This window comes from Ranitomeya variabilis, chromosome 4 (genome assembly GCF_051348905.1).
Source record: "Ranitomeya variabilis isolate aRanVar5 chromosome 4, aRanVar5.hap1, whole genome shotgun sequence".
NCBI lineage: Eukaryota > Metazoa > Chordata > Amphibia > Anura > Dendrobatidae > Ranitomeya > Ranitomeya variabilis.
Window position 1 is genome coordinate 610,147,949 of NC_135235.1, and position 9,478 is coordinate 610,157,426.

Here is a 9,478-nt window from a genome sequence, read left to right on the forward strand (position 1 = left end):
TGTATTTTTCGAACTATAAGATGCACCAGACCATAAGACGCAGCCCAAATTTTGGGGTGGAAAATAGCAACAAAAAAAAAGATTTTTATAAGATTGGTGTCCGTCTTATTGTCCGAATTTAAGGTATCTTACCTGAGGTCCAGTGGTGGTAGAGTGGGGTCCCAGGAAGCAAGGTCCCTTCCTCAGGAAGCTGGTGGTGGCAGAAGTGGGACAATGCTGCAGTCCGAGGGTGCGATGCTGCGGGTCCGGCGTCGGCGGTGAGGCCGAGCAGAGTGCGTTGCATGGAGCAGAGTCTCTTCCTCAGGATGCCGGCACCAGAAATGTGGCGATGCTGTGGTCCGGTGTCCACGGTGAGCAGAGCTGAGGGCATCATTGGTTTTGTCGGTGGCCATTTTCCTGAGGCCGTGTGTGCGCTGATTGAGATCTCAGCTGCCCTCGGGCTCGGAGCCAAGGGCCGCCAAGATCTTAAGCCCAAAGCCTCAAGAAAATGGAGTGCGAGAGGTCAGCAGAGCTCTCGATTCACGCACTTACTGCCTCCGGCGGCCCACGGCTTCAGGAAGCTGGCCGCAGGGAAACCAATGATGCACTCCGCACTGCTTCAGCATTGCCACACTTCAGCCACCGCCGGTTCCCTGAGGAAAGGATGCTGCTACACAACTGCCGCAACCCCACTGTAAGCCTGCGTTCGGACTATAAGACGCACCCCCCATTTTCCTCCCAAATTTTTTTTGGGGAAAAGGGTGACTTATAGTCCGAAAAATGTGGTATATTCTTGTACATAGGAGCAGTGTTATAGCAGTTATATTCTTGTACTTAGAGCAGTATAATAGTAGCTATATTCTTGTACATAGGAGCAGTATTATAGTAGCTATATTCTTGTGTATAGGAGCAGTATTATAGTAGTTATATTCTTGTACATAGGGACAGTTATATAGTAGTTATAGTCTTGTACATAGAAGCAGCATTATAGTAGTTATATTCTTGCATATAGGAGCAGTATTACAGTAGTTATATTCTTGTACATGGGGCAGTATTATAGTAGTTATATTCTTGTACATAGGGGCAGTATTATAGTAGTTATATTCTTGTACATAGGGGGCAGTATTATAGTAGTTATATTCTTGTACATAGGGGCAGTATTATAGTAGTTATATTTTTGTACATAGGAGGCAGTATTATAGTAGTTATATTCTTGAACAAACAGAGCAGTATTATAGTAGTTATATTCTTGTACAGAGAAGCAGCATTATAGTAGTTATATTCCTGCACATAGGAGCAGTATTATAGTAATTATATTCTTGTACATGGGGTCAGTATTATAGTACTTATATTCTTGTACATAGGGGCAGTATTATAGTACTTATATTCTTGAACATAGAGAGCAGTATTATAGTAGTTATATTCCTGTACATAGAAGCAGCAGTATAGTAGTTATATTCTTGCACATAGGAGCAGTATTATAGTAGTTATATTCTTATACATAGGGGCAGTATTATAGTAGTTATATTCTTGTACATAGGGGCAGTATTATAGTAGTTATATTCTTGTACATAGGAGCCAGTAGTATAGTAGTTATATTCTTGTACATAGGGGCAGTATTATAGTAGTTATATTCTTGTACATACGAGCTGTATTATAGTAGTTATAATCTTGCACATAGGGCACAGTATTATAGTAGTTATATTCTTGTACATAGGGGCAGTATTACAGTAGTTATATTCTTGTACATAGATACAGTATTATAGTTGCTAAATTCTTGTTCATACGGGAAGTATTATAGTGGTTTTATTCTTGCACATAGGGTCAGTATTATAGTAGGTATATTCTTGTACATATTCTTGTACATAGTAGAAAGTATTTTGGTAATTACAATGCTTCTATATGATCTACAGTATTATAGACCTTAGTACTCATGTACTAAAAATATATTTTAATTAGTATGTCAGCACAATGGCTAAATTGCCCTGAGAAGTGCTAGCAAGCTGTTGGAAGGTTGTAAGTAAGGTATAAAACCTTGAGATATTGTGATTTGTGGCTACTTTAAGGCTTTAGATTTAGTTTCTGTAGCCACTAAATTCTGTAGATTAAGGTGAAGGTTCACATACACCCCGGGGCTCCAACGAAATGGTTAGACAGACAAGCAGAACCAGTGTTTGACTAGCAAGCACTAGATTCATATCTGTATTTTGGCCAGGAGTCACAGATGTCCATCATCAGTCGATCTCAGGAATGTCTAGCTGTATATTTTCTTTCAGAATTTAAAAAATAATTCTCGTTACCCTTAAAGGCAAAAGAAAGTAACCAATTCCATACAGCCTAGTGGACCCTGACGTATTGTCACTTGTATTAGTAAGGAGGGTGATTGTTTTTTTTCTCTGGTGGCATGTTCTTGACATCTGCTGCTAAAGCATTGCTGTTCAAAACCATTTGGCTATAATCATTGACATCGTAGAAATAAGGGGGACCCCATAGTAATGGTCCAGTTGGGTCAACTTTTATGTTTTTCTGCCCTAAACAGTAGTGTCCAGTGTTGCTAACAATGTAGTTATGCATGGGTTTTGTAATAGCAAAGGCTTCTTCAGCAGTCTCCTTTCAGTACCTTGCATCATGGGCATGTGCTATGGGTCTTTTTTTAATGTCTCTTGGTACCTGTAATTACCACATTTAATTTTATCTGCATCCTTCCCCTCTGTCAATGTCCCATGGGGCCCTATGTATCTCCAGAACCTACCAAGACGGACCAAACCCTTTTTTATAAGGACCCATTGCCTTTTTCTATTGTCTAAAGGCTTAGCCATAACTGTTGGTCAACTAGTTAACCATGAGATGGTATATTGGTCCACGCATAAGGCATTCCTCCATTAAATTTTACTGGAGAACCTAATGTCCCCTCCATATTAGAGAAGGTGTTGGTAGATTCTGAGAATACCACTATAATCTACTACCGCTTAGCCATACTAGTAGTCAATTACTTATCTAAATAAATAATTTCAAGGTCCAACAGGCTTTGCACCATTACTTTATACTGTGGCACACAATTTCCCTTTAGTATTTGAGAAAGGGGGCTCTGATTTGGTGGGCCCAAAACAGGCAGTTAAGAGGTCTGCAGACCATTACAGTCTACCAACACCTATGGTCGGGATCAACCATTTCAGTACTCTCTCACCAAGGGCCTCATTGAATTTGTCTATGAATTGACTTCTTAACTATATTGGTGGTCAACTAGATAACCAAGAAATTGTAAAAGGGTCCTTCGTTAAGGCACTGCCTCAGAACTCTATATTGTTACTCATGATGTCCCTTCAGAATTGGGAAAAGTTGCTTAGTCCTGGTTGGCCCCAGCTAGACTTGGAAGACCAGCCTACAGATGCTCTGTGTGTCACCTTATACTATCTCCAGAAGTCTCTGCGTTCTCCAGTAAAACCAATGGTGCTAAGAATGAATACCTCCTGGGCCGCACTGGCTGTATGGCAGAAGGGCCTGTCTGATCGTGGGCTGCCTTGTCTGCTACATTGTTAACAGAATCTGTGTTCTAAAGACACCCCTACTGTTAAGACTTGTGAGGGAACACAAAGTCACTGACTAAGTCACTTACCCCAGCAGGCCACGGGTATCATTAGAAACATTGGTCTGTTAGTAAATCTTGCTTTCCTCCATCCAGGGTAATATTAGTAGTAATATATCCCATCTGGTTCTTGGGGACGGGGACAGCTTGGGCCTGTGTGATTTCACATGCCAGGGCTGAATATCTGCCCAAGTCTGTACCTGAATACCTCTATAAACAACATCCAATAGAGTATTGCAAATTTTCACTACCTCCATAATTAAAAAAAGTAAGCGTGTGGAACACAGAGTTTTAACATGTAGCAGCAATTGGCTCGTTATTACATGGATCTGTAATACAATCACGTATGTAAGTCCTAACTCAAAATCCTATATTTACTACTTGTAAAAGGGAGAAAGGTTCTTTCAGTAGTGATAATGACATTCTTGGAATATATGGAAACTGCAGCTCTGCAGAAAGGCCCAACAAAGAGAGGTTTCGGATTTATTACAGGAGCCTGCTGAGAGCTTTGAAAGTCAACAAGAAAGTTTTAAAAGCCATTTCTCCTTTACAGGCAGATCATAGGATGATACCAGTTGTATTGATAGGTCTGGTAGATTGGTTAGTGCCCAATATAATCAATGAGTCATCTCTCTCCAGAAAGACCAGACACCAGCATCTGCAGGTTATCTTCATTGCCTGTTAATAAGCACCATAAGTTCATGCTTTCTTGAGCTTTCAGGTCACCTCTGACCTTCTGGTTGCCTTAGACTGCTCTATTATAGGACTATTTCCCAATGCTGCAGGGGGCTGGGCCTCATTACTCTCTGGGAAGCCTAAAAGGTGGAAAACACTTGTAAAAAGTGATTTGTAGCATATGCTTGTAAATGTGAGTGCACCTTTTAGTCTTGTGTTTAGGACACTTGAACAATTTGTATTGGTCTTAGGATGGAGGTCTGTTTATAAGGATCGTACAAATGTTTGCATTATATTCACTCACTGTGCTTTTAACCTCCCTCCTCACAGCCTCCTAACAGTTTCCATATGTCCTCCATGCTATAAAGGAGGCTTCTGATAGAAAAGTCTAAGGAAAACAGCTGCTGTGGATTTTAGGAAAGAGTAACTGCTGGATACAATCCTATGGTAGATATGTTCTTCATACATAGTACAGCAGGAACTCAGAAAATGACCATGAGCTAGATCCGAAGACTAAAAAGCTTGTTGGTTTGCCCATAAGTTTTTTTTTTTTTACTTTAAGACATTTTGGTCCCAAGCGGAGATCTGATGACATAATGCAGAGATCTTGGAATCACAGATTATGATGGAGAAGCATAATGTTTAAAAGCACTTCTTCATTTTGGATATTGCGATGGCATTAACTCTGGATTCTGGAACCCACGCCGAAGATTTGTGACTGATCTGTTGAACATTTTAATTACAGCCAAATATATAGATATTGGGGGCCGTGATATATTTCAGATACACTGGAATAACTTAATCATAAGGATGAAAAATAGTGTTCTACCAGAACTTTTATCACTATAGTCATTAGAGTGTTATTGATCTGACTAGCTCAAAAACAGTCAGAATAGACATTGAGACAATGACATAGCTCAAATACATGGAAATCACTGAATTATGAGGGTTAAGCATAGTGTTCTAACAGGACACTTGCTCTTCAAGTCATGGTGGTATCAACTCTTGGACCTCTGATGAAGATTTGTCATTAATCTGAGTAGTTTAAGTATAGTTGGTATAGATATTGAGACAATGACATAGCTCAGAAATCACTGAATTATGAAGGTTAAGCATAGTATTCTAACAGAACACTTGTTCTTCTAGTCATTATGGTGATCTCTAGAGATGGGCGGACACCTAGATATTCGGGTCTGGCGGGTTCATCCAAACAGTTACAAAAAGTTTGGGTTTGAGGACCAAAACAGTAACCGGACCAGAACCCGAACCCGGATCCTATTCTCTTGGATGGGGGGCCTGAACATCTAGTGTTTACCACGATGTCATGTGCATGACAGCACGGCAAACATGGCATCTGATCGGCGGTAAAATCATCACCGCCAGTCAGACAGCCGCGGTTCCCACGCTGTCAAAAAACAGTGTGAGCGTGCACCTGTGATCGGAGGTATAAAGTTTACCTCCGGTCACTGGTGTCAGCTGATGGGACTACTGGTCCCATAAGCTGACTGCCACTAATAAAAGTGAGAGCTGGAGCGGCTAATGGGAGTATTCATCAACTGGCATCTGTACTGTAAATAAATAATTTAAAAACAAAATGCCATGACAGCACGACAAACACCCAGTATTCGGTGTCCATGCCCGAACACAGTAGGTGTTCGGTACAGATGCCAAACTTTACTGTTCAGGTTTGCCCATCTCTAGAGGTCTCACCTCTTGGTTGTTAACCAGGATTATTCCAAAACAGTTGAACATATAGATATTAAGACAGTGACATACTGTAGCTTAGATAGACTGGAATCACTGAATTATGAGGACAGAGAACAGTATTCTACCAGTTCCCTTCTTTCTAGTCATTGTTGCGGTGTCATCTCATGATGCCCTTACTGACAATTTATGACTGATCTGTTGAGAATTTAAAGAAATAGTCAGAGATTTTAACATTGAGAGAGTAACATAGCTCAAATAAGCTTTAACCCCTTTCTGACATTAGACGTACTATCCCGTCGAGGTGGGGTGGGCCCATATGACCACCGACGGGATAGTACGTCATATGCGATCGGCCGCGCTCACGGGGGGAGCGCAGCCGATCGCGGCCGGGTGTCAGCCTTACTATCGCAGCTGACATCCGGCACTATGAGCCAGGAGCGGTCACGGACCGCCCCCGGCACATTAACCCCCGGCACACTGCGATCAAACATGATCGCAGTGTTCCGGCAGTATAGGGAAGCGCATCGCGCAGGGAGGGGGCTCCCTGCGTGCTTCCCTGAGACCCCCAGAGCAACGCGATGTGATCGCGTTGCTCCGAGGGTCTCTTACCTCCTCCTCCCTGCAGCAGGCCTGCATCCAAAATGGCCGCAGCATCCGGGTCCTGCAGGGAGGTGGCTTCACAGCGCCTGCTCAGAGCAGGCGCCGGGAAGCCTCCAGGTGTGCACGTCAGATCGCTGATCTGACACAGTGCACAGCAAAGTGTCAGATCAGCGATCTTACACTATAACATGATGCTTGTCCCCCCCCTCCCCCCCCCCCGGGGCAATGTTATAGTGTAAAAAAAAAAAATATTCACATGTGTAAAAAAAATTTGAAAAAAATTCCCCCCCAAAAAATATTGTTCCTATAAATACATTTCTTTATCTAAATAAAAAAACAATAAGAGTACACATATTTAGTATCGCCGCGTCTGTAACGACCCACTAGTTAACCCCTTCAGTGAACACCATAAAAAAAAAAACGAGGCAAAAAACAACGCTTTATTATCATACCGCCAAACAAAAAGTGGAATAACACGCGATCAAAAAGACGAATATAAATAACCATGGTACCGCTGAAAACGTCATCTTGTCCCGCAAAAAACGAGCTGCCATACAGCGTATAATTTACGCTGTATTTTTCTATAAAATAGTTTTTATCGTATAAAAGCGCCAAAACATAAAAAAAGATATAAATGAGGTATCACTGTAATCGTACTGACCCGAAGAATAAAACTGCTTTATCCATTTTACCAAACGCGGAACGGTATAAACGCCTCTTCCAAAAGAAATTCATGAATAGCTGGTTTTTGGTCATTCTGCCTCACAAAAATCGGAATAAAAAGCGATCAAAAAATGTCACGTGCCTGAAAATGTTACCAATAAAAATGTCAACTCGTCCCGCAAAAAACAAGACCTCACATGACACCGTGGACCAAAATATGGAAAAATTATAGCTCTCAAAATGTGGTAACGCAAAAAATATGCCAATCATAAAAATCCGCTAAAAAACCCGCTATAAAAGTAAATCAAACCCCCCTTCATCACCCCCTTAGTTAGGGAAAAATAAAAAAATTTAAAAAATGTATTTATTTCCATTTTTCCATTAGGGTTAGGGTTAGGGCTAGGGTTAGGGCTAGGGTTAGGGTTAGGGCTAGGGTTAGGGCTAGTGTTAGGGCTAGGGTTGAGCTCAGGGTTAGGGTTGGGGCTAGAGTTAAGGCTACAGTAAGGGTTGGGGCTAAAGTTAGGGTTAGGATAAGGGTTGGGGCTAAAGTTAGGGTTAGGGTTTGGATTACATTTACGGTTGGGATTAGGGTTAGGGGTGTGTCAGGGTTAGGGGTGTGGTTAGGGTTACCATTGGGATTAGGGTTAGGGATGTGTTTGGATTAGGGTTTCCGTTATAATTGGGGAGTTTCCACTGTTTAGGCACATTAGGGGCTCTCCAAACGCGACATGGCGTCCGATCTCAATTCCAGCCAATTCTGCGTTGAAAAAGTAAAACAGTGCTCCTTCCCTTCCGAGCTCTCCTGTGCGCCCAAACAGGGGTTTACCCCAACATATGGGGTATCAACGTACTCAAGACACATTGGACAACCACTTTTGGGGTACAATTTCTCCTGTTACCCTTGGGAAAATACAAAACTGGGGGCTGAAAAATAATTTTTGTGGAAAAAAAGATTTTTTATTTTCACGGCTCTGCGTTATAAACTTTAGTGAAACACTTGGGGGTTCAAAGTTCTCACAACGCATCTAGATAAGTTCCTTGGGGGGTCTAGTTTCCAATATGGTGTCACTTTTGGGGGGTTTCTACTGTTTAGGTACATTAGGGGCTCTGCAAATGCAATGTGATGCCTGCAGACCAATCCATCTAAGTCTGCATTCCAAATGATGCACCTTCCCTTCCGAGCTCTGCCATGCGCTCAAACGGTGGTTCCCCCCCACATATGGGGTATCAGCGTACTCAGGACAAATTGGACAACAACTTTTGGGGTCCAATTTCAACTGTTACCCTTGGAAAAATACAAAACTGGGGGCTAAAAAATAATTTTTGTGGAAAAAAAAGGATTTTTTATTTTCACGGCTCTGCGTTATAAACTGTAGTGAAACACTTGGGGGTTCAAAGTTCTCACAACACATCTAGATAAGTTCCTGGGGGGGTCTAGTTTCCAATATGGGGTCACTTGTGAGGGGTTTCTACTGTTTAGGTACAATAGAGGCTCTGCAAACGCAATGTGACGCCTGCAGACCAATCTATCTAAGTCTGCATTCCAAATGATGCTCCTTCCCTTCCGAGCTCTGCAATGCGCTCAAACGGTGGTTCCCCCCCACATATAGGGTATCAGCGTACTCAGGACAAATTGGACAACAACTTTTGGGGTCCAATTTCAACTGTTACCCTTGGAAAAATACAAAACTGGGGGCTAAAAAATAATTTTTGTGGAAAAAAAAGGATTTTTTATTTTCACGGCTCTGCGTTATAAACTGTAATGAAACACTTGGGATTTCAAAGTTCTCACAACACATCTAGATAAGTTCCTTGGGGGTCTAGTTTCCAATATGGGGTCACTTGTGGGGGGTTTCTACTGTTTAGGTACATTAGGGGCTCTGCAAATGCAATATGATGCCTGCAGACCAATCCATCTAAGTCTGCATTCCAAATGACGCACCTTCCCTTCCGAGCTCTGCCATGCGCTCAAACAGTGGTTCCCCCCCACATATGGGGTATCAGCATACTCAGGACACATTGGACAACAACTTTTCGGGTCCAATTTCAACTGTTACCCTTGGAAAAATACAAAACTGGGGGCTAAAAAATAATTTTTGTGGAAAAAAAAAGGAATTTTTATTTTCACGGCTCTGCGTTATAAACTGTAGTGAAACACTTGAGGGTTCAAAGCTCTCAAAACACATCTAGATGAGTTCCTTAGGGGGTCTACTTTCCAAAATAGTGTCACTTGTGGGGGGTTTCAATGTTTAGGCACATCATTGACTC